The sequence below is a fragment of the Sminthopsis crassicaudata genome, chromosome 5 (assembly GCF_048593235.1).
Source record: "Sminthopsis crassicaudata isolate SCR6 chromosome 5, ASM4859323v1, whole genome shotgun sequence".
In the NCBI taxonomy this organism is placed as follows: domain Eukaryota; kingdom Metazoa; phylum Chordata; class Mammalia; order Dasyuromorphia; family Dasyuridae; genus Sminthopsis; species Sminthopsis crassicaudata.
Window position 1 is genome coordinate 203,364,871 of NC_133621.1, and position 24,545 is coordinate 203,389,415.

Below are 24,545 nucleotides of genomic sequence, written 5' to 3' on the forward strand. Positions count from 1 at the left end.
ATTATTTTATTTTCATATTTTATTATGGGACTGATTATTCTGGTACTGAATATTGTGATTGCCTTTCAGAGCCAAGAACATGTTTTCACAATCACATGGATTATAAGGTAAAATCTTTGTCAATTTCCAAATGTTTTAGTTATCAGAAATAGTTAACTAGCATTTATATAACATTTTAAGGTTTGCAAAGTACTTTACAATGATTATCTCCCTTTAGGCAAGGGATAACCTGGGAGATAAGTGTAATTATTATCCTTATTTTACAAATGAGGAAACTGAGCCAGGCAGAGATTGTGACTTTCCTAGAATCATACAACTAGTAAGTTTCTGACATCACATTTGAACTCACGTCTTTTGATTCCAGAATTTTAGCCATTGCATTATTTAGAAAATACATAAATAAATCTGTGAGTAAAAAATTAAATAACTGAATAAATAAATAAGTTATCCAATGAAATATTTCTAAATAACTTCAGCAATACCAAAGATAATTTTCATTTTAAAAAGTCAGTGATAACAATAATAACAAAATATAATAAGCTTTCTTTTCCCCAAAAAGAATTTCAAAAGGTCAAACAAGTACTACAAATCAATGCTCTTAAAAAGAGAAAATGTAGATATATATATAAAACTCCAGGACAAGAGGTTGTTTTTCTTGTTCAAGCATTTCAATTGTATTTGACTCTTTGTGACATTATTTGGGATTTTTCTGGCAAAGATATTAAAGCATTTTGCCATGTTCTTTTCCAGCTGAGGAAACTGAAGCAAACAGTTGAGTGACTTGTCCAGGGTCATATAGCTAGTAAGTGTCTGAGGTCAGATTCAAATTCAGGAAGAAGAGTCCAGCATTCTATCCACTATGCCACCTAATTGCTGGAGTGGGGATTATTAACAGAATAAAGTGTGAAAATTGCCTAATGAAGCAGACATAACTTACAGCATTCACATTTTTAGTATTTTAAGTGAAACTAAAACTGGGAAGAACTGACATTCACACTATCAGAAATTAGTTCAGCAAACACAAGATCTACCCCCTCCTTATGTAGAAACTATATAGTTTATAAGAACCATCAAGTGATATAGTCCATGCAAAGCTGAATTTTGACAAACAAAATTGACATCTTGGCAAGCTTAAACTTTTCAGACAAAAATCTTTTCTGGGTTTTGCAATTACCTAAATGATACATCTGATATTAATATTAAGCATAAATAATCTAGTAATAAAAACACTAGTATATCCATAGGAACATACATAGAACCTATCACTTCTACAATGATAGTCCTGTATACATTTAAAATTTTTTGCTACAAATAACAAGAATTTTAAAGTGCCTATTATATTCCAAGTTTTTATAAATATTTTGCTAATATTTATAAATATTCTCTCATTTTATAAATTTTATACATATTATTTAATCCTCAAACTATCTTGGAAGGTCAGTGTTATTAATAGCCCCTTTTTTGCAGTTGAGGAAACTGAGGCATTCAGATATTATGTGAATTGCCCAGGGTCTCACAGCTAGCAAATGCCTGAACCTATTATATTCGAACTCTTCCTTAAGCCCTCCAGGTTTTGCTCTCTAACCACTGCACCACCTGAGGCAACTGGTTCCAATTGGTTTCTTGTTTGTTCAGTCCTTCAGAGAAAAATTATATTGCTAACAACAGGAAATACAGAGCTTTGTAGTTGACAAAAAATTCTGACATGATAGAGATAATAAGCATGTATTTTAATTTATAATTTATAATTCTGTTTAAAGCAGAAAATGTACCACAATACAAACCTCAGTTAACCAGTAAGTTCTAGCTAAAGAATATTTTGGTTCATTGAAATTTCTATTAGCAGAAAATACTTTCCCCTAAAATATTTTAGTTTACTTTCCTGCCTGTAAAACCTTCTCATACACCATTAGATAAAAACATTTTTTCCCCTTCAGAGTTTTCCAAAATACTTTGTTTTGATCTTTCCTTCTTCCCCAATACACTCTCACTGCATATAACTGTTTTCATTTTCAAAAATTCACATTTCCTCCTAGTAGACTATAAATTCTTCAAATTCAGGGATTATGTATTTTCTTTTTGATCACTGTCTAGAATGGTAGCTTGCACATGTTGAAGTTCAGTGGTTAATGCTTTATGACTCCATGAACCATAGCATGCCAACATTGCCCATAAGGTTTTCTTGGCAACAAAACTTAAGAAATTTGCTATTTTCTTCTCCAATGGAGTAAGACAAACAGAGGTTTGGGTGATTGGCCCACTAACTAATAAATGTCTGAAGCTGGATTTGAACTCAGATCTCCCTGACTTCAGACCCAGCACTCTATACACTGAGCCATCTAGCTGCCTCTAACCTTGCACATAGGTGCTTAATAAATCTTGAATAGATTGAATTATAGTACAATGAATTTAATCAAATTCTAATTTGATGATAAAATATTTTTCAATTTATCATTGCCACCAAACAGAATGTGAACTTATTCAATGTATAGAGGTACAAGGTATGGAGCTACATCTGCACTGACCTTGGGACATATTTTCTATGTCACTTTATTTTGATTATGTTGTGCTCTCACAAACTCTCTATGATCATTTTTTTTCTTGTGACTTACCTGTTTTACCTCAAGTGGGCAGAGTTAGGGTTACCTTAAGATCTTATTAGATTTTTGTTAATAAATTCTCTACTAAAGTATTACTACCAATGTTTCATCATAGTACAGAGGTGAACCTGAATTCTTGGAAGATGTGCAAATTTTGACATATTCTATCAAGGATTCAAGTGCACCAAGTGATGGATACATGTTAGTTTTCTGTGGATCAACCTACTAAGGTTCAGAGATAAATGTTATCAAATTATTTGCCAGATGGTGATTTTTTTCTATCATAGAACTATTCAAAAATGGTTCACTACTATGGCAGGATTATGAGGGAAGACAATACCTATGTTGACAAAAGTTTTGAAATAAAACAATCTCAATGCATGAAGAAATTGATGAAAATTCTCTTTAAGCTCAAACGTGTATCTGAATAGATGTTTTCCTTTTTTTGTGAAAGTATTTTCTATCTTATTTAGGAGGGTTTTCACTGGAATCTTAAAGTGAAAAGAAAAAAAATTATGTCTCCATTTTAGTAATAGCAGGATACAAGGTCTAATGATAATATGTTTGTGATGCTTTTCCCCCCAGATTGGTGCATCATTTGATGATCCCCATAATCCATGTGTGTCCTATTTGTGTACTCCAAATGGCTTTGTCACAACAGTTCAAGATTGCCCAGAGCAAAGTTGGTGCTCAGAGGTATATCAGTCTATGAAACTAATAAATGAAAATAATCACTTTAAAAAAAAAAGCAATTATCTTCTTTCTCTTTCATAAAAATTTTGGGTCTATCATGGATAAATTATTTTTGTGCCTTGTAAAAGTTCTCTGAAGAACTTACTTTTGTCTAATGCCAAATAATCATATATATGTACACATTTGTAAACTTTGCTGACCAAATATATTTTTCAAGTTTATAACATGTTTTCAGTATTTATATAGCTGAAACAAGCCTTATAACATAAAAAAATGAGAGAAAGCTCTTAGAAAGTTTTTCTACTAAAAAGGAAAGTGATCAATTTCCTCCAAAAACTTAGAATTGCAATAAACTAATTTAAAATATAGATACAAAACACACACTTATACACACACACATATGCACAGATTACAAAGTTTAGCAATAGATGTGTGTGGGAGTGAAAAGAAAAAGGAAAAATGATCTAAATGAAAGTGCTTATCTTAGATCTAGTGGAGTATCTGAGTGAGTGAAATAAGGTTAATGCTTAAAAATGAAAACAATTGGAGTTTATGATTGTTTATCTGTTGAAAATAAAGGAAATCCAAAATTATATTTAAACTAGAATTTTTGTAAAATCCATGTACTTAAGTGAAATAAAAGAATGAATCAAATATAATATATAAAGATTTACAAAGCATTTAATGTACATTATTTCATTTGATCACATATATATTTACATACTCTGTATTTTTACCTGATGTTACTTAATTCTACTTCATAATTGTAAGTGATTTACAATAGAGTTGTCACATGAGTAATTAATTAGTTCACTGATAAAGGTGGTATTCGTGACAAAATCATGCATTTGTAATATAGTACAAAATATTTAAAATAATGGTTTGTTGAAGGAAAGCAACAGAAATAGCAAAGTTAACATTGAGATGTTTCTAAAAGAATTAAAGTAAGAATATAATTTACTAACTTAAAAGTACTACTAAAAACCTTAAACTTTAAATATTTTACATTCTCTTTTTTCTTTATATGGGTTTTATAACATTTTAAAATAAATTTATTTTTAATAATAACTTTTTATTTTCAAAATATATGCAAAAATAGTTTTCAACATTCACCTTTGCAAAACTTTGTGTTGCAAATTTTTTCTCCCTTCCTTACTCCCACCTTCTCCCCTTGACAACAAGTAATTCAATGTATGTTAAACATGTGCAATTCTACTATACATATTAAAATTCATTTAGATAATATTTTGGATTTCCTTTTTCTTCTATAAATTAAAAAATTGAAGCACCCAGTTTTATTTTCAGTTAATGTTTCATTTTTTTAACTTTAATCTTACCTCACTCAACATTTCCTATCTGGGTCTAAGATGAGTATATTAATATACTCATCTTATTTAGTGAATCAATGATAATGTACAAAAAGACATTTCTGACAAAAACTTTTCTACTTTTTCCCCCTTCCTTTCTAGGAAAACAGAATATATGATTCAAAAAAATGTTGCTATACTTGTGAGTATTCTTATTACTATTATATAATTCCATCTTCTGAAAATAATAGTTTATTTCAAATGATATTACAATCCACATGTAGAAAACTTCATGTAATGAAGTATATAATGTAAGTTTTCTGATTTTCACTAATTACAGAATATCAATATTCAATTAAAAGAGATCTCAGAGATTGCATGGTGGATAAGATGGTGGGTTCAGTGTCAGGAAGTCCTGGGTTCAAACCTAGCTGCAAACATTTATTTAGCTCTATGACATTGAGCAAGTCACTTAACCTCTGCTGGGTCATTTTCCTCATCAGTAAAAATGAAGATAAATATAAAATTCCTTACTTCCCAATCTCATTATGAGGATCAATTGAGAAAATATTTGTAGATTAGATCCTATATAAATGCCAGCAATTATTATTGCTGTTGTTGTTATTATTATTATTGCTCATCTATGAAAAAGAATCCGTCTCTACTGCTTTGTTGCACCAGCAGATTTTATAAATATGCTATATATTTCTTTATCCAAGCACAGGGGCGAAAACATACCATTTGGTTGTCCATTTGTCCCATTAGTAGCTACTCTTTGTATCTAGCCAGTTTCTATTACACCTAGTTGTACTATCATAAAATCCATATCTCTCCATCTTTTCCCAGATGGATAACACAAGAAACTTTATACCTATAATATTGCCATAATAACCCTATTAAAAATGACATTTATTTTTGATGACAAGCTCTTGATGAAGTCCAACTAGCTTAGTGATCACTTTCTTTTTTTTTTAATTAAGCTTTATTTTATTGATATATTTAATTTTTAGATTATAAACATTTATAGATTATTCATACTTTATGAAAACTCATTTATAGCAAAGCAATACAGTTAAACTAATAATAGTGACAGATATTTAATGTTCATGCAATATTTCATATGTATATTTTAAAACTTATTTTTCAGGAAAATTAATAGAAATCCATTTTCTCTCAATTCCATTCATTTAAAAGAAAGAATTTCTTATCACAAATACACAGTCAAGTAAAATAAATTCCCTCAATGACTGCATGTATAGCCTATCTATCTATCTGTATGTTGGTCTATATGTCTATGTATATATGTGTGTGCATGTCTATATGTATTTGTGTGTATGTACAAATACGTGTATATATATGTGTTATATTGTTATCTACATATTTATTGAATATATTTTATTCTGTAAATCAGTCACTTCTTTGCAATGGAACTGGCTATTAAAAACTTTTGAGAGATATAGTTCTGGGTAATTTAATAATGTTATTAACAAAGCAAGCTTGTTTATTAATAAAAGAATGATCATTTAGCCATTTCTCTCAGACAAAAGACAATCATGGCAGTGGACACACAGTTTATATACCTTGGAAGAATAGGTGTTCAATAAGAGGCTGGAAGTGATATCATATCAACCTTTCACAAACAGATTATCTCTGTACCCAGACTACTCCCAGCCTTGGACAATCTATTCAAAGAATATATGACCCACATAACCCTGAGAACACAATGGTTAGTCCTCTTATACAAGTGAGCAAGAAAGTTAGTTCAATCTCATTATCAGCAAGAGACTGAGCTTTTAAAAAATCAGGACTGCAGAAAAAGGGATCTCCACAAATCATTGGTTATCAATAATCATTTCTCTTATTCCCCCATTTGATTCTATTGAGAGATGTGACCTCCTCAATGCATTGCTAGCTGATATGACAAACACTCCATCATGGTTTTCTAACTTTGAGACTTAGAAGGGAACCAGTGTGAGAGGAAAAGGGAAAAGCTTTGACAAAATCAGAGGTGAAAATCCCTTTTGATAACATTTTGAATCAAAGGGACAATCTCCTTTGATAAGTAGACCTTACAGATAGAAGGTGCAAAGGGGGAAAGTACAATAGCAAAATAAAAGTCTTCTCCCTCTGATTCTTTGGAAACATCTAATACAGCACTCTGGTTTGGGTATGGTCTCAGAAAAGGTCACTTGTAGAAATTCTCTGCTACAAATTTTCTACAAAATTGGTCTTAACATGTTTTTTTAATTTACTTTGCCAATAATCAGGTCAAATGATGAACATCAGTTCAAAACTTTTTTCTATTACTAGAAAATTAAGTTTGGAGCCTTTTTTAGACCAGGGAATTTATATTTTTAGGTTAGCTAATTGTCATGCTGTTATACATAGGAAACTCAGATACAAACAGAATATGAGAACCCAATTTTTTATACTTGGCATTATTCATTCCCTCATTAGGAGGATGATAGTCCACTAAGGAATTAATAATAGAACACTTTTTAATAAGAAGATAAACTCTAATGCAAAAGTGAATTCATTTAAAAGTTGCCAGATTAGCTTCATTAATAACAAAAAATTCTAAGATGGGATATATAAATGCATTGCATAATCAATTTTAAAACAGTGCATATGAAATAAGTTATTTGTAATAAAACATTTCAACTTCTATGTCCAAGTGAATAACCCCTAACAAAAGGAGATATCTTATAAGACATTTAAAAGAGAACACAAGCTATTCTTCTTCTAAAAGGACTAATTGTATCGATACTCGTTTCCTGAACACAGAACTGAGATAGTTATGATACTCACTAAAAAAAAAATCATATTCCAGTTTCACAAATCTTCTGTATTATTTGTCTAATAATCCCTATATCATCATGAGAAATTAAGGGACCTTAACTTACACAAGAAAATATAACTAGTAACAGATGTCAAGACTAAATAATGAGTTCATTGTTTGGAATATAGAAAGGACTAAAATTCTAGGCCAAATAGCTAAAATTTTGTATCTGCATCTTATTACAGTAACTCAGATGTAGTTTAGCATTAACCAAAACAACAAAAAAAATCTAATATTGTCTTCTTACTGATCATATAACATAATTATAGAAAAAGGCTATAAAATTCTAGTGTTCAATAATCTTGATGTTGATTCAAGACAAAAGTTATATAAATAGACAAATCCATTGAGTCAGGCTTAAAATCAGACAGAAGAAATATTTTCTATTCCAGAGGAAATGATATATTGGGAAAATTGAGTCAGAAGAATTCTACCTTAGCCCATGACAAAAGTCCTTAACCCAGTCTTTCCCATAAGAGCCCCACTTGTAGTTCATGAATGCAAAACCCTAGAAGGTTGCTGGAATGATTGATTCATTGGCTCAATAGTATTCCTTGTTTATCATACCTGGAATTAAATTAAATTTAGTTTAGAATAATATCAGTTAACTGTCCTCTAGTCTTAAATAGAAAGTTCTAATAATCAAATTTTCAAATGGTTTCAGCTCTTGAGGATCACATATCCTAGATAATAAATATTGACTCTCATCTCACATTAGTAATGGTTAAGACATTCATCACAGAAAAATCACAATTTATCTTCATATAGCTAGTACTCATGCTAAGTAGGTGCTTTTTATCCCTAAATTCAACATTACACAAATTATTTTATTCTAAATTTTTAGTAACAAATAACAAAAAGCTTGGGATGGGATGTGTAAATATATATTAATCCCAAATTGTATGCAGAAAACAGATCATGTGAGACATTTTCTACAGCAAAATACGTTCGATTATTAGACATCTTCAGAATCCTTGAAACAATGAAAACATCTTTAAAGTGACTCAAAGAGTTTGCACATCCTTCTATATATGATTTAATCTAAGATTAAATAACACACATAAGTAATCATTTCCTCAACCACAGCAATATTCTAACCTTATACTGTCTATTTGGAATAGTCTAAAATAATAATAAGTATATTTCCCTATTTTTCTCTTTTGATTAAATCTATTTTAGCTTTAGCTGTTTCTGAGATCATGATTACTACCCCTATTTGTTTACATAATAGATTCTAATCCTGATCTTTATTTTATGTTTGTGTATCTCTTATTTGTGATCTTTCCTGACTTCTCTGCTTTACTTCTACTTAATGACTTGCCCTCCTATCACTTAACCTAGCTCCCTCCAAGGATTCTTCCCTTCTCTTTCCCCCCAACTTTCTCTTTGCCTTCTTGTTTCTATCTGAATTTAGAAGACTTTTATAGCCTTCCAAATTTATATGTCTTTCCCTCTTTATCCCATTCCCATTAATATATACACACTTCTGCACCTCCTTACCCTAGTCTCTCATCATCTTTTTTAATTTACAAATTTAGGAGACTTTTCTTCCATTCTAAATGTTTACTCTTTAACCCAAATCTGATGTGAATAGGGTTCCCTTTAAAATCTCTACCTTCCTTATTCCCTTACCCTCTTAATTCTCTCTAAATTTAGAAGACTTGTATGCCTCTCCAGATATACATTGTTCCCTCTTTAACCCATTTCTGATGAGAGTAGGGTTCCAGAACTACCAGTATTCCTTCCCCATCTAATTCTCCTGTATCAGTTCTTCTCCTACACCTCATTTGTAATAATTACCTTTTTACCTTCTCCTGAATGGTTTTGTTTTTTAGGATCACATCATACTCATTCATCTCTTCTCCAACCTTTCTTTTGAACTACCCAATTATTAATTACAATCTTAAATATATAGTTTAATTTTCTATTTATAAAAAAGTTAATAATTTGTCCTCATTGAGTCCCTTGTAATTAATCTTTGAAGTTTATATTTCTCTTGGATCTTTCATGTCAAATTTCTTATTCTTTTTGCAACAAAATCTTAAAAGTCTGGTAATTCATTAAATATCATTTTTTGTTGTTCAGGATTATACTTAATTTTAATGGGTATGACATTTTCAATATATTGTGTTTCAAGGCCTGTGGTCCAGTGTCATTCTAATTGTGGTTCTGCCATAGTTGTTGTTGTTGTTGTTTTTTTTTCTTGTTGCTCATATTATCTTGGATTTCAGAATTTGGCTATGATATCCCTTCCTTTTAGGATATTTTTCAACTTGTGATTGCTGGATTTTTTTTTCTGTTCCAAGTTTCCCCTCTTGATCTCATACTTCAAGACAATTTTCTTTAATTATTTTTTATATTATTGAATCAAGATTATTTTTAGTGTCTTTGACCTTTTTTTTTTTGGACCTTTCAGGTGGTTCAATTGTTTTTATGTTTTCTCTTCTTGATCTGTCCTCCAGATCAGCTATTTTTCTCATAAGATGTTTACATGTTCTTTTTTTTTTTTCATTCTTTGTATTCCATTTTATTATATCTTGGTTTTTTTCTAACTTTGTCGATTTTGGAGTCATTTTCTTCCTTAAGATTCTGGATCTTCTTTTGCAATTGATTGACTTTCTTTTCATAATCTTGTTTTTCTTGGAATGTTCTTGTTCTTTTTAAATTTTTCCTGAATTTCTCTTATATGATTTCTAAAGTCTTTTTTTGAGTTCTATGAATTCTTCTTGCCCAGTGAACATTTGACATTACTCTTTGAGATAGGACAAACATTTTTTGCTTCAGTATCATTCTTCAAAGACAAACCCATCTTCTCTATTACCATAGTAACTATGTTTGAGTTCTTTCTCCTTTGACTCGTCATTTTTAAATTTATAGTAGCTTGTTATTATAATTATCTCTATTCTTGGGATATGGTGCCTCTGACCTAAGATCCTTCTTACTGTTATTTTTTGAGCTTTATCTTGAGTCTAACCTCTGCACTCCTTTATCCCACTAAGCCAAAGCTAAGGTTCCCTGGCACACTATGTTGGAAATGTCTTACTTTCTAAGAGTAAGGCTTCTACATATACCCTTAATTTCTCCCCTTCTGGCCTGGAACTGAAACCAAGAGCTCAGCTTTCCTGTAAGTGCCCATAGCCAAAGGCTATGGATATTACTATCCTCCACCCCTGCCTCTGCTTCTACTCTCAGAGTTCCTTCTCATTGAGGACCAGGTCTCAGCAATATAGGTGAACCTGGCATTCTTTGTCAGCAGATGTTTCCCCAATCATCCCCTGTTCAGATGCCCAACCCCTCAAACTGTCTAGAAGGTAAAAATTCCAGTAGCTGAGGCCAGCTACCTTCCTACCCAGGTACCCCAAGTGCTTTTTGCTTGCTTTTTCAGCAGAGCCACCCTGGAGGTGTTTATAGTTCACTCCAGTCAAACCTCCATTCTGGGATCTTCTCTAGCTGTCTCAGGAGAACCACTGTTCTGCCCCAACTCTTGTTTATTTCTACTACTTTATATTTAACTTGACATGCTATTTGTGGAGGAAATCTAGAGAGCTTGGAATTTTCTGTCCTAGTCAGTTATTTTCCCCAGAATTTTCTTTCTGTGTGTTTTCACAAATTTATATTCAGTCACAAGGAGGATCAGTTAAGAAAGACAGTACAAGGATAATTAAGTACAATGCATCATAATTATTTGGCCGGGGGGGGGGGGGGGAGAAATCTATTCTTCATTAGAAAGTTATAGTGGAGCGTTACATTGTTTGAGATGTTTTCAGGTTTTTCTTTATAAAATGAAAGAATTTCTGATGTATTTTCCAGCTGAACATTTTTCAGCTAATGATGCATTAAATTTTTAAAAAAATTTGACCAGTTTGATAGGCAACATGTTTATAATGCATTTGTTTAAAAGAACATTTAATATATGTGAATTGCCATTGTATCTTGACCAACAAGTGTAGGAAACTTCTTGATGAATTTTTAGTTTGATAGTATTTTGCTATTAGCATTTGATGATTTAAAGTTCCAGTGGTCCTCAAACTTTTTAAATAGGGGGCCAGTTCATTGTCCCTCAGACTGTTGAGAGACGGACTATAGTAAAAACAAAAACTCACACTGTCTCTGCCCCTCAGCCCATTTGCCATAACCTGGCGGGCTGCATAAACGTCCTCAGCAGGCATATGGCAGGCCGCAGTTTGAGCACCCCTGATTTAAACCATTACTTCTGCCAATAATATTCCTTTTTTTTTTTTAGGTAAGGAAGACTGTAAGCCAGTTCCTGTGAATGTAACTGTTAAATACAAAGGCTGTATGAAGAAGACTGAAATGGCAAAATGTAGTGGGAAATGTAAAAAAATGACCACGTAAGTAAAGTTTTCTTTCTAACCATTTAGGATAGGACCTTTTAAACTGTTTAACTCCAAATTAAACTTTATGAACTTTTTTCAATTCTCAAATGGATCTGTATATGAATACTGATCTAATACAAGGTCTTGCATAAAGTGATGCATCTGCAACTTATCATTATATACCTGTGCATATAGTACAACTTTTATATGGCAAAGATATTACATGAAATAAAATTATAAAGACTTGATTCAATATTTTTAAGACTAATAATAAATTTTACATTTTTAAGAATAAAAATGTAAATTTTCAATTCATATAATTTTTAAAAATCTTTGTAGCCATTGTGTGAATGCTCATTAAGTAGTCTACATTTGCCTTCCATAGTTTGGAGAATATTTTGGAGAATATGTTTGGAGAATACTTTGTGTGTATATATACACATATATATGTTTTTACATTGTTTCTTTGGATACTCTAACATTAGAACAAATACACAGAGTCAACGCTTAGGCGTTGCAAACATTAGACATGTAAATAGGATAATAATAGGTAGGGTAGAAATGCCTGTGATAGTAGGGCAGATGAAAGGGGCAAATAGATTTTCGTTCATTTTTTCTTTCAGGGGAATGGAATTTCTGGAAGTTTGAGTATTTCCAGTGGCAGCAATAGTCATATACTATATTTAGACATTTTCATGTCTGATTTTCATGTGGTAGTTTATAGTATGGCATATATGGCAGCATCAGTTTTTCTTTTTTAATTTGTTGAAACTATCTACTAATACTCATTTATATTAGAAATTTATAGGGAAAGGAAAAACATTTATATATATATGTATATATGTATGTATGTATGTATGTATGTATGTATGTATGTATGTCAGACACTGCATTAAGTTCTTTTACAGACATTATTTAATGTAATCCTCACAACAACCCTCGTAGTGGGTGGTGTTATACCCTTTTAAAGAAATAGTTGAATATATGAGATTACTTGTCATCTAGGGAAGGAGGAGGGGAAGGCAAGGAAAAATGAACACACAAGGTTTTGCAAAGGTTAATGTTAAAAACTTATTCATGTAAATGTTTTGAAAATTAAAAAGCTCTAATAAAAAGAGAAATAATTGAGGAAACGAAGGCAGGTGGAGATTAAATAATTTACCTAAGCTATTGTCTGGGGACAAATTTGAACTTAGGACTTCCTGAGTCAAGGTCCAATGATTGATTCACTGTCTTACAAAAGGAGAAAAATACAAACTAGAAAAAGATGTGGTTTTTGGTGAAGAGCAGTAAGACCATATTAATTACAAATAAGAGAAATCTGACATTTGCGCACAGGATTAACTGAAGGGGAAGAAGAGAATAGAAAAGAAAAAACCACTAGGAGGACATTGTGCTACTCCAGATGTATAACAAAATTGTTTATACTCACTTGATATCATTGGAAATAGTCACTCATGGGTCTTTAATACAAAAGTTCTAAAATGACTGATCATATTGTCTTTTCTTTTAGATATAACTATGAGACATTTCAATTGGAAACCTCCTGTACGTGCTGCCAAGAAGATATGTATGAGAAGAGAGAAATCACCCTTAGTTGTCCTGAAAATAAAACATTGCCTTACACATATAGACATACTATCTCTTGCTCATGCAAGAATCTTTGTTCAAACTCTACAAGTACATCTTAATTTAAAGGTAGAATACCTTTATTATTGGTAACTATGAATTAGATATTTACAACTATGAAAACCTAGTCAAAAAGTGAAGACAAAAATTTATTCTCTATGCTAAAAAATGTAATGGTATTCAAAGTATTGACTTCTTTTATTTTTTCTTATAATAAATGCTTCTTTGCTCAATATCAGTGTGAATGGATCTTAATTTAACGGCATATGGTAGTAGAACATTGCAATGCTGTAAGGAGAAACATGTTAGTATTTCAAACATTACTAAGGCTCACTCAGAAGTGTCAATGGGAAAAGGGACTCAATGAAACTTTCCCCAATCTTCACTCCCAATTCCTGATTATTTTACTTGTCCTTGAAAAAACTCCCTGTAGTTTGTCTGGAAGCACACGAAGAAGAAAAAGTCTTAGATGCATACTCTTCATCATATTAACCATGCCAGCCACAGAAAGCAATTAGTCACTGCACTTAGACTGACATCTTCAGATATAGCCAAATCGCGGGTACCTTCTTTGATCTGACAATAAAAGAATTGAGACATAAACCCAGAGATACAAGCTGCCTATTAGGGCTATAGGAAGTCAATCTTGCAGGATAAGCCAGATCTGAAACAGAAGGGGATTCTAAAGAGGCTGAATTAGCAACTTGTAAGATTTATGTCAGCTGGTGATGGAAGGACAAACTTCCCCCTTCAGTGGTTCCTTGCTCCACTTGTCAGTGTCCATGGATGCCCTTTTCTGAAATGGAAACTGATATCAAAGACTTTTTCCATGGACTTTGTGTAGAGGCAGTGCATTTGTTAAAAGATCGTGTAGGATGAAATAATGGGAATGGATTAGTTAAGTTTTTCTCCCCTCAAGATACATTTGAAATTTTGAAAAGAAACAGAATGCTGATGATTCAACTTAAAGTCAACCTGCACACAGAAAGGCAGTGGATAGTTGCTGGAGGCCATATCACTTTCAAGCCAAAAATTTTTACCTCTCAGACTGTCAAGTGGGGTTGAGTGGGGATTTGAGTCTGGGAAGACAAAGTGAACCCTGGCTGATTGAGAATGCCAGATCCAGCTGTGCTGCTGAGACACAGCCCTGGGCCAGAAGGAACCAGCACCTGGTGAGTGCAGAAGCAGTAGATCAGGGACACTGCTGGCCTTGGGTATTTTCAGGAGGATGGAGCTCTTGGTTTAGGATTGCTGCTGTGTATGAAGAACTGAAGGGAAGTTTGAGACACCATCCCCCCACCTCACTATGAGAGAGGTTATACTAATACCTCTTATTTAAAAAATGAAACAGCAAAGAAAAAAGAACCCCATCATTGAAAAATATTTTGGGAACAGGGAAGACCAGGACTGATCTTCAGAGGAAGATGTATTATGTTTTATTAAAAAGAAAAGAAAAGAAAAAGGAAAAAAAAAGAAAAAAAAAGAAAAAAGATTCTACCCCCAAAAGTAATGTGAAATGGCTCCTTGCCCAGAAAAAAAATTATAGAAGAACTCCACAATGAATTTAAAAAATCAAATAAGAGACAATGAGAAAAAACTAAATAAAAAACTTAAAACCACCCAAGAAAAATAAGATTGTGAAAAAAAAAGTTAACCAATTAGAAAAGGAGATACAGAGTCTCAAAGATGAAAATAACCTTTTAAAAATTAGAACTGGGCAAGGGGAAGCCAGTGAAGCTATGAGAGATCAAGAAATAACAAAACAGATTATGAAGAATGAGAAAATAGAACAGAATGTGAAATATCTAATAGAAAAACAACAGATCTGGGGAACAGATCAAGAGAGAGAAAATATAAAAATAATTAGACTGCCAAAAAGTTGTGACCAAAAAGAGAACTTTGACACAATAATGCAGGAAATAATCCTAGAAAATTGTCCTGGAGTGACAGAACAAGAGGGGAAAGTAGAAATAGGAAAAAATCCACCAATTGCCACCTTAAACAGATCCTTTGTGGAGAACAAATGGGGATATTATTGTTAAATTTCAAAAACCCCAGATCAAAGAGAAAATTTTGCAAGAAACAAACAAACAAAAAAACAATTAAAATACGCTGGAACTACAATTAGAATTGTACAAAACTTACCAGCAGCTACAATAAAAGACCAAAAGTCTTGGAATCACATCTATAGACAAGCAAAAGAACCAAGCCTGCAGCCAAAAATATCATATCCAGCAAAATTATCTATAATTTTTCCCTGAGGCAATTGGAGTTAAATGACTTGCCCAGGGTCACACAGCTAGGAAGTGTTTAAGTGTCTGAGGTCACATTTGAACTCAGGTCTTCCTGACTTCAGGGCTGGTGCTCTATCCACTGCACCACCTAGCTGCCTCAAAATTATCTATAATTTCCAATGAGAAAAAAAAAATTCAACAAACTTGCAGATTTTCAGGACTTTCTAGCAACCAAACCCAAACTTAACAGAAAATTTGACATAAAAGAGCCAATATCAAAGAACAATTTTAAGGAACTCAAGATGGACAAATTGTTTAAATATGGATAAATTGTTTATTTTTTTTACATGGGAAATGTATATTTTATGTTTAAGAATTTACATCAACAACAGGGTAAGCTCAAAAGAAAGATTGGCAGAGTAAAGGTAAAAATAATCATGTTATACAAATGAAATTCGGAGGAAGAACAGACACAGAGGCATCAGAAGAGGGAGGATGACTCATAGCTCTGAAAACCTACTGACATTGGGAATGAATTCAACAGGCAACAATACATATATACCATGAAGGGAATAGCACCCTCCAAAATCTATAAGGAAATAAGGTGGGAAGGATTGGTGGATGGGGAAGCAAAAAGTGAGGGAAGAAGACAAAGGAAGGATCCATGGGTTGATCCCTCCATCCATCCCCACAGGTTGGGGGAAGTTAAGTAATAGTAGGCCAAGTTATGGAGCAGAATTTAATGAAAGTCAGCAGGGATAGGAAAGACGTGTATATGTGGGATATATGTGTGTGTGTGTTTGTATATATCTACATATGTACACATAAATATACCTTTTCTTAACTGTAGCTTATTTGAGGTCGGGGGGAGGGATGAAAGGGAGGTATGTGTGTGTCGGTGTCTGTGTGTGTGTGTGTGTGTGTGTGTGTGTGTGTGTGTGTATGTATATATCTCCTTTCTTAAGTACAGCCTACTTGTTGGGGGGGGATGGAAAGGAGGGGAAAATAAAGTAAAAGCAGAGAAAAAAAATTTACAAGGAAGTAAAGAAAAGACAGATACTCAAGAATAGAATTTCTTCTATGCTTTCTTAAATTGGTATTTGTTGTTATATATTTTTAATCTTCCCTGATGTTTGCCTCGGCACATGATAATGTTCTCTTTTGTTTGGGTTCATTTTGTTTTGTATTGCTTTTCTGTTTTTCTTTTTGCTTATTCTGTTTCTTCAAATAAAATAAATTTAGAAAATTAAAAAAAAAATAAAATGTACGTGGTTACAATGAACCTTGCCTATAAAATAATATAAAGCACATATGATAGGTAAAATCAAAAAGGATCTAGTGAATTAAAGGCAGATTCAGAGCCATAAAAATACCCAAACTAGATTTCCATAATTGTATATTTTTTCTTTTCTTTCCTTGCCCAAAATATCTAGTCAATTTTAAATTAAGGTTAGCATTCAGGTTCCATAAGTTGAGCAAGTTTCAGGTAACTGAAAAGGAGAGTAGTGTTAGGAGTTTGCAAGCTGAGAACTCTCTGGTAAGCCGTATGGAAATTGTAGCTTTTCAAAAGTCAAAAACATATACACTAAATACTCTCTCAGAAAGATCACTTAAGGGGTGGCCAAAATATGTGCAACAATATAGCTGCTTGATTAATTAACAAAGTGACACTCTGTTTTATTGTTGGTTGAAGAATTCAGAGAAACTAGCCAGGTACAATTGCTGTTAGATTTGTAGCACCACCAAGTATACAATTATCCCACGCTACCTACCATATTAGCAATAATACCACCTAATTTTAAAGCCGCTCTAATCCAAAGATCCCAAAGCATAACAGTTTGTGCAACTTTCCAAAGAAATAGGTCCTACAAGATAGTGTGGTATCTCATATCAAAAATCCAACTCCAACACTTAATAAGTAAGTGGACAATTTTGGAATGTAATTTGTCTGTGGGACAGTTTAATGGGGGTCTAAGAAGTTGCTTCCCTGAATAGGGAATGTGAGGGACTAGGCTGGACATAGAATTGTACTCAGGGATGCTTCCACTTCCAGGGCTTCAGTGTTTATTTTTTTTTTTTTCTTAAGGAGAAGTTGATATCCATTCTTTGCATAGCCCTCCCTCAGTAAAATCCATTTCAGCTACATGTCATGGCATCAACTCCCTGATGTCACAGTCCTCTTCAAGAACAAAGGACATACAACAATCTCTGTGAATTGAAGTAAGAACTACCCTAATGGGAATCTACCTGGAACTAGCCAATTTTTCTTTTTCTCTTTCTTTTTTTCTTCCTTTTTTCTCCTCCCTTCTTTTCTGCCTTTCTTTTCTTTCCTTCTTTCCTTCCTTTTTTCTTCTTTTTTTCCTTTTTTCCTCTCTTTCTTCCTTCCTTTCCCTTCCTTCTGTCCACCATCTCATTAATTGTTCACTGATTAGAGCTTATTTTCACCTGTCAGGGGCACTTTTCCAACGGTATTTAAGCATTCAGTGATCTCCATGATTTGTTCCTGGTTACCAAGAGAAAACACTGACCATCAGTTTATTCACTATTAGCTAGCCTAATTAACAGGTTAATTACTAATTACCAGAAACTCTGTTTCTTGAACTTTTCATTTTTCTCAAATGATTGCAATTTTGGCAGTCTTTAAACTAAGTGAACATACTCCAATGCAAGATGACTTGACTATGAGGGTGAAAGCAATAGAGGATTTTTTTAAAGTGTTGAAATATGTAGTTTCAGATTAAGAAATGAAACAGACCAAAGACTTGATTTGAGCTTATTTATGAATTATTACAAAAATGAAAATGAAGAGCAGAATCACCTCATGAAACAATAAAGGGCAATGAAATAAGCTTGAAGAAAATTTGGAGAGAGACCAAACTAAATCAGATTATGCCAAGAGTATTTCTGGAGATAATGGTGTATAAAAGGAAAAACCTTGGCTTTAATGTGAAAGGACTTGGGCTCAAATCCCAGCTATGCTCACTTACTAGATGTATGAAGGTAATCAAGTAACTTAATCCCACTAAACATGAGATGGGAGGATTCTGAGAAGATGGTGGAGTAGGTTGGTAAATTTCACTCTTCTGATTTCCCCCACAAAGAGAACAAATTTGTGCCTCAAGACGAATTCATGAAAAATCAAGAATAATTGGAATAGAACAGGGGTTCTGCTGATTCAACCCAAGAAGATCTGAAGAAAGATCTAGGCTGGGATTAACCCAAGTGAAGTGCAAAACCTCCAGCTAGCTCCACTGAAACAGTAAATGGGGAGCCCCTGGGTCAACTGGGTGTGATTGGAACCTTAGCAGGAAACTTTCACCTCCTGGATTGTTTGTGGACTCAGAGTCTGAATTGGGGAAGACTGAGGGAACCTCAGCTAATTAGAAATGCCACACTCAACTATGGGAACAGGGAAGACCAGGGTTCATTTTCAGAGGAGGACACTGAAGTAAAAAAAAGCTTTCATCTCTAAGAGTAATGTGAAATGGCTCCCTGCCCAAAGAGAATTTATTGAAGAACTCAAAAAAGAACTTAGAAGTAAAATAAGAGACATTAAGGAAAAAACTAAAAAAAATAAAAATAAAAACCATCTAAGAAAAACAAGATTATTAAAATAAAGTTATCCAACTAGATAAGGAGGTACAGAAGCTCAAAGATGAAAATAACTCTTCAAAAATTAGAATTGGGCAAGGGAGGGGGCAGCTGGATGGCACAGTAGATAGAGTACCAGCCCTGAATTCAGGAGGACCCAAGTTCAAATCTGGTCTCAGACACTTAACACTTCCTAGCTATGTGACCCTGGGCAAGTCACTTAACCCCAGCCTCAGAAAAGAAAAAAAAAAAAAAAAGAATTGGGCAAAGGAAAGCCAGTGAAGCTACGAGAGACCAAGAAATAACAAAACAGATTATAAAGAATGAGGAAATAGAACAGAATGTGAAATATCTAATAGAAAAAACAACAGATCTGGGGAATGGATCAAGAAGGAGAAAATATAAGAATAATTGGACTAACTAAAAATTGTTATTGACATAATAATGCAAGAAGTAATATAAGAAAATTGTCCTGGAATGATAGAACATGAAATGGGAAAGAGAAAAAATCCACCGATCACCTCAACAAAGAGATTCTTTGTGGAAAGTTGCACAGGAATATTACTGCCAAATTTCTAAACTCTCAGATCAAAGAGAAAATGTTTTAAGGAACAAGAAAAAAACAATTCAAATGTGCTGGAGCTACAATTAGAATTGTACAAGATTTATCAGCAGCTACAATAAAAGACTGCAGGTCCTGGAATCATATCTACCAACAATCAAAAGAACTAGGTCTGGGGCCAAAAATATCATATTTGGCAAAATTATGTATAATAGTGAAAAAGAAAAAATGAATATTTGATGAACTTGCAGATTTTCAGGACTTTCTACCAACCAAACTCTAACATAAAAGAAAATTTAACATAGAGCAAATATCAAAGAGCAATTTCAAGGAACTCAACATGGATAAATTAATTTTTTTACATGGAAAATTTATAGCATATGTTTAAGGTTGACATCAACAATACAACAGCTCAAAACAAAGATTGGGGCAGAGTCAAAGTAAAAATAGTAATTATATTATACAAATGAGGTGCAGAGAAGAATAGACAGAAGCATTGGAGGAGGGAGGAGGGCTTATAGTTCTGAAAACCTACTCACACATTGGCAATGGGTTAAATAGGCCATGAGATATATATATATATATATATATATATATATATATATATATATATATATATATATATATATATATATATATATATATGTATATATATATATATGTATATATATGTATATATACACATACACTATGAAGGGTATAACACCCTCCAAAATCTATTAAAAATAAGGGGGGAGGGATAAATGGATGGGGAAGCAAAAAGTGAGGGTAGAAGACAAGAGAGGGATCCATGGATAGGGAGTGGTAAAGTAATAGCAAGGCAAATGAGCAGAATTAAAGCCAAGGTCAGTAGGGATGGGAAAGATAGATATGTAACTTTTTGTAGGGGTATGTATGTATGTATATATCCACATATGTATATATAAATACATCCTTTCTTAACTATGGCCTGCTTAGGGGGTGGGAGGGGATGAAAGAGGAAAAAAAGAATAAAAGTAAAAAAGATGGACAGCAGAGAACAAAAGAATAATTTACAAGGAAGTAAAGATGAACATTCATGAATATAATTTCTTCTACTAATACATAAATTCTTGAACTGGTATTTATTTTGAATCCTTCCTGATATTCTGCTGGGCACATGACAATATTCTCTTTTGGTTTTTATTCCTTTTTCGTTTTTGTTTTTTCTTATTCCGTTTCTTTTAATAAAATAAATTTTGGGGAAAAAAGACATGAGACAATACAAAATTATATTTTTACTATAGATGGAACAAGGACAAGAAAGAGATGTGAAATGGAAGAGCTCTACTAATACTCCTATAAGCAATCTCTTTTTATCATTAAATACAGTAGAACCAGCACATTCACAATATCTAAGTTCCTGATACTTTATGTGAGGAAGAAAATGAAGTCAGAAACTTCTATACAGTTGGACTAGACTACATAGACATTGAAAGTATTTATGCTAGAAGCAACACAATTTCAAAGTCAAGTCAGAGGTTAATTTTCTCTATATCTGTTTTTAAAAGTTTAGAGTTTTTATTTTTAAACATCCTTTTCTTTTTAAATTTTGAATTACAAATTTCTATCTCTCTCCTATGCCATTTTCTACTCACTAAGAAAGCAAGCAATATGATAAAGTTATACATGTGAAATCATGCAAAACATATTTTTTAAAAAGCAAGAATATAACTCATTTCCCTTTCCCAAGTATGTCCTTCTTTTTCCCTCTTCATTTTTTTTTCTTTTGGCTATAATGCCAACATGGCCTATGTTTATGTTCTTTTAACTGTTCTAATAATAATAAAGCTCTTGAGAGTAAGATGTATCATCTTCCCATACAGGAATATAAACCATTTTACTTTATTGAATCCCTTATAATTACTCTTTCATGTTTACCTTCTTATGCTTCTCGAGTCTTCTGTTTGAATGTCAAACTTTCTATTCAGCTCTGGTCTTTTCATTAGGAATACTTGAAAGTTCTTTATTTCCTTAAATATGCATTTTCCTTTACAGTATTACATTAAGTTTTGCTGGGTAGGTTACTCTTGGCTGTAATTCTAAATCCTTTACCTTCCAGTATATCACATTCTAAGTTCTTTGCTTCTTTTGTATAGAATTCACTAAATCTTGAGTGTGGTTCCATGATATTTGAATTCTTTGTAGTTGTTAGCAATATTTTCTCCTTGGCTTGGCAACTTTGGAATTTGGCAGGAATATTCCTGGGGATTTTCATTTTAGGATCTTTTGCAGGAGGTAACTAGCAGGTCTAAGATATCAACACTCTTTCTTACATCTTTCTTCTATTTTTTGCATTCTTTTGACTGTTTTGTTTTTTCTTGAAGTTTCATGAAGTCATTAGTTTCTTCTTGCTCAATTCTAATTTGTAAAGAATTATTTTCCTCAGTGAATTTCTGTACTTCTTTTTCTATTTGCCTAAGTCTGATTTTTAAGGAGTTCTCTTCAGTGAATTTTTGTGCCTCTTTTATCATTAGGATTTAACATTAAAGCAGAATGCTGAAAACACATGGATCAAGGAGAATATGAGTTAAAAATCTGATCTCTCTGTAAATTTGTTGGCTGTATGATTTTAGGCAAGTAACTCCTTCTCTGTTTAAGTTAACTAATCCATAAAAAGGATAAAATGATACCCTCTTCCAAAATCACATGATTGTAAAGTACTTAACATAATACCTGGCATGTAGTAAACACTATATAAATATTAATTATTGTTACTTCTTTAATTGAATACTGCACTAGGTTTTTGATGTGATTAGTGTAAAATGCCAAAGGTGATAAGATAGTTTTCTATGTAAGATGATTTGAAAATGTATTTGACTGATTCAATGTCATCTGACTAGTAGTTAGTTTTATTTTATGCTTTAGATTAATGATAAATGCTTTTAAGATGATAAGATTGTGTCATTGAATAATTGAACTCCTTTTGATTTGGACACCATGAGTCACTAGAGGCTTTTATAGAATGTTAAAATCTGCAAAGTATTTAATTGGGTATATTTTAAAGGGGAAGAATATTAATTTTTGGGGGGGAAAGAAGAGAGAGAGACAGAGACAGAGAGTTTGTAAATCTCCTTATTTGTAAACTTACCAAATTCCTAGGGGCCATCAGCTTAAGCAAGGTCATAAAATCTTATCAGCCTTTTAAAAGACCTCGTAAACTGATTTTTTTTGTTGAAAAAATGAGATGCCCTCTTCTATTACAAATATCTTTTGACAAAGGAAAGATAATCTACAAGTTTGCTTTATAGCATAGAAGTGCTTTATGTGATAATTTGTGATAATGAAAATGATGAAGTTATTCCTGGAATAACACATATGGAAGTTACATCTTGAACAAACTTAATCTTAACAGATTTCAGGCTTAGTTCTGCCTTCTGTGATACTTTAATATTTAGTTTTTCATTTCTCAGTCATTATTTGAATTTCTTAAATGTTATCAATGAAACAATTTGTTAACATATCACAGGAGAATTAAAAGTATGAAACAGAAGTTTTTTCCTTTATGAGGTTTAAATCTAATATGAAAAATGAAATAAATGAACACATCTTAAATCAAATAATAATGGAATTGATGTCAATTTAAAAAGCACTTACACTTAGCTCACATGTCTACTTTGGCTTCAGAAAGGACCATGGAACAGTCACTAAAGTGTTTGCTACCCAACAACTCCCGAAAAAATTCCAGGAGCAAAACAACTTTCCTTAATCTGAGCAAAGCCTTTGATACTGTCAGTCACCTGGGCTTATAGGAAAATTATGCCAAAATTTGGTTGCCTGGGGAATTTCATCAATTTCATGATGGCATGCTTGCCTGAGCTCTGGAGAATCAAAAGTTTTCTTGCACTTTGCTAGTCACCAGTGGAGCAAAACAATTCTCTGTCTTGGCTCTTATGGTTTTTAACATGATATTTTCAGAAGTGTCATCAGATATCTTCAATGACCAAGAACATGGCAGAAAGATCAGCTACCACACTGATGGTAAATTATTTTAACCTGAAAAGACCATAAATCAAGACTAAATAGTCTCAGAGAGAGAGTTGGTACATGATTTTTTGTTCACAGATGTTTGTGCACTCAATGTAACCTTTGAAACTGAAATGCAACAAAGTATAGGCCATTTTTCTGTTGTTTGTCCTCTAATTTTGACCTAACTGATAACAACAAGAAAACACAGGTGTTCCACCAGCCAGTGCCACATCAGCCATACATGAGACCATCAATTACAGCAAATTAAAAGTTTTGAATACTGTGGATAAGTTCACTTATCTTGACAACATACTGTCTATGGATATACACATTGCCAAAGCTATCTCAGGGTTTGGGAGATTACAAAGGAAGTGCACAAAAGAAGAGGTATTAGACTTCCTAGAAATCTAAAGGAATACAGAGGCATTGTACTAATTTCATTGTTTGTATGTCTATGAAATGGAGACAATATACCAGCACCATGCCAGGAAACTGAATTATTTATATTTGAATTTTCTTAGGATGATTCTGAAGATCATTTTGAAGATAAGGTACCAGATATTGAGATCCTTTCTTGAGTTAAACTGCCAAGCATTCCAACTCTACTGTAAAGAGCACAATTCTGATGGGCTGAATTTGAATGACAAATGTATTCTTGCCTAAAAGACTATTTTCCAGAAAACTCATACAAGGCAAGAGCTCAGATTGAGGTCAGAAAAAGTGATACAAGAACACTTTCAAGATCTCTCTGAGTAACTTTGGACTG

The 24,545-nt window shown here is 32.6% G+C and overlaps 2 long non-coding RNA genes across 2 annotated transcripts in view; one reads left to right on the top strand and one right to left on the bottom strand.

Annotated features, from left to right (window-relative positions):
- LOC141542673 (uncharacterized) overlaps window positions 1-24,545 on the bottom strand; it is a 36,740-nt gene that overhangs the window by 5,090 nt on the left and 7,105 nt on the right. The window lies entirely within an intron of this gene.
- On the top strand, window positions 74-13,448 carry LOC141542671 (uncharacterized). The gene is made up of 5 exons (XR_012482231.1): window positions 74-107; window positions 3,186-3,296; window positions 4,763-4,802; window positions 11,683-11,791; window positions 13,290-13,448. It is a non-coding gene; the product is annotated as an uncharacterized LOC141542671 (long non-coding RNA).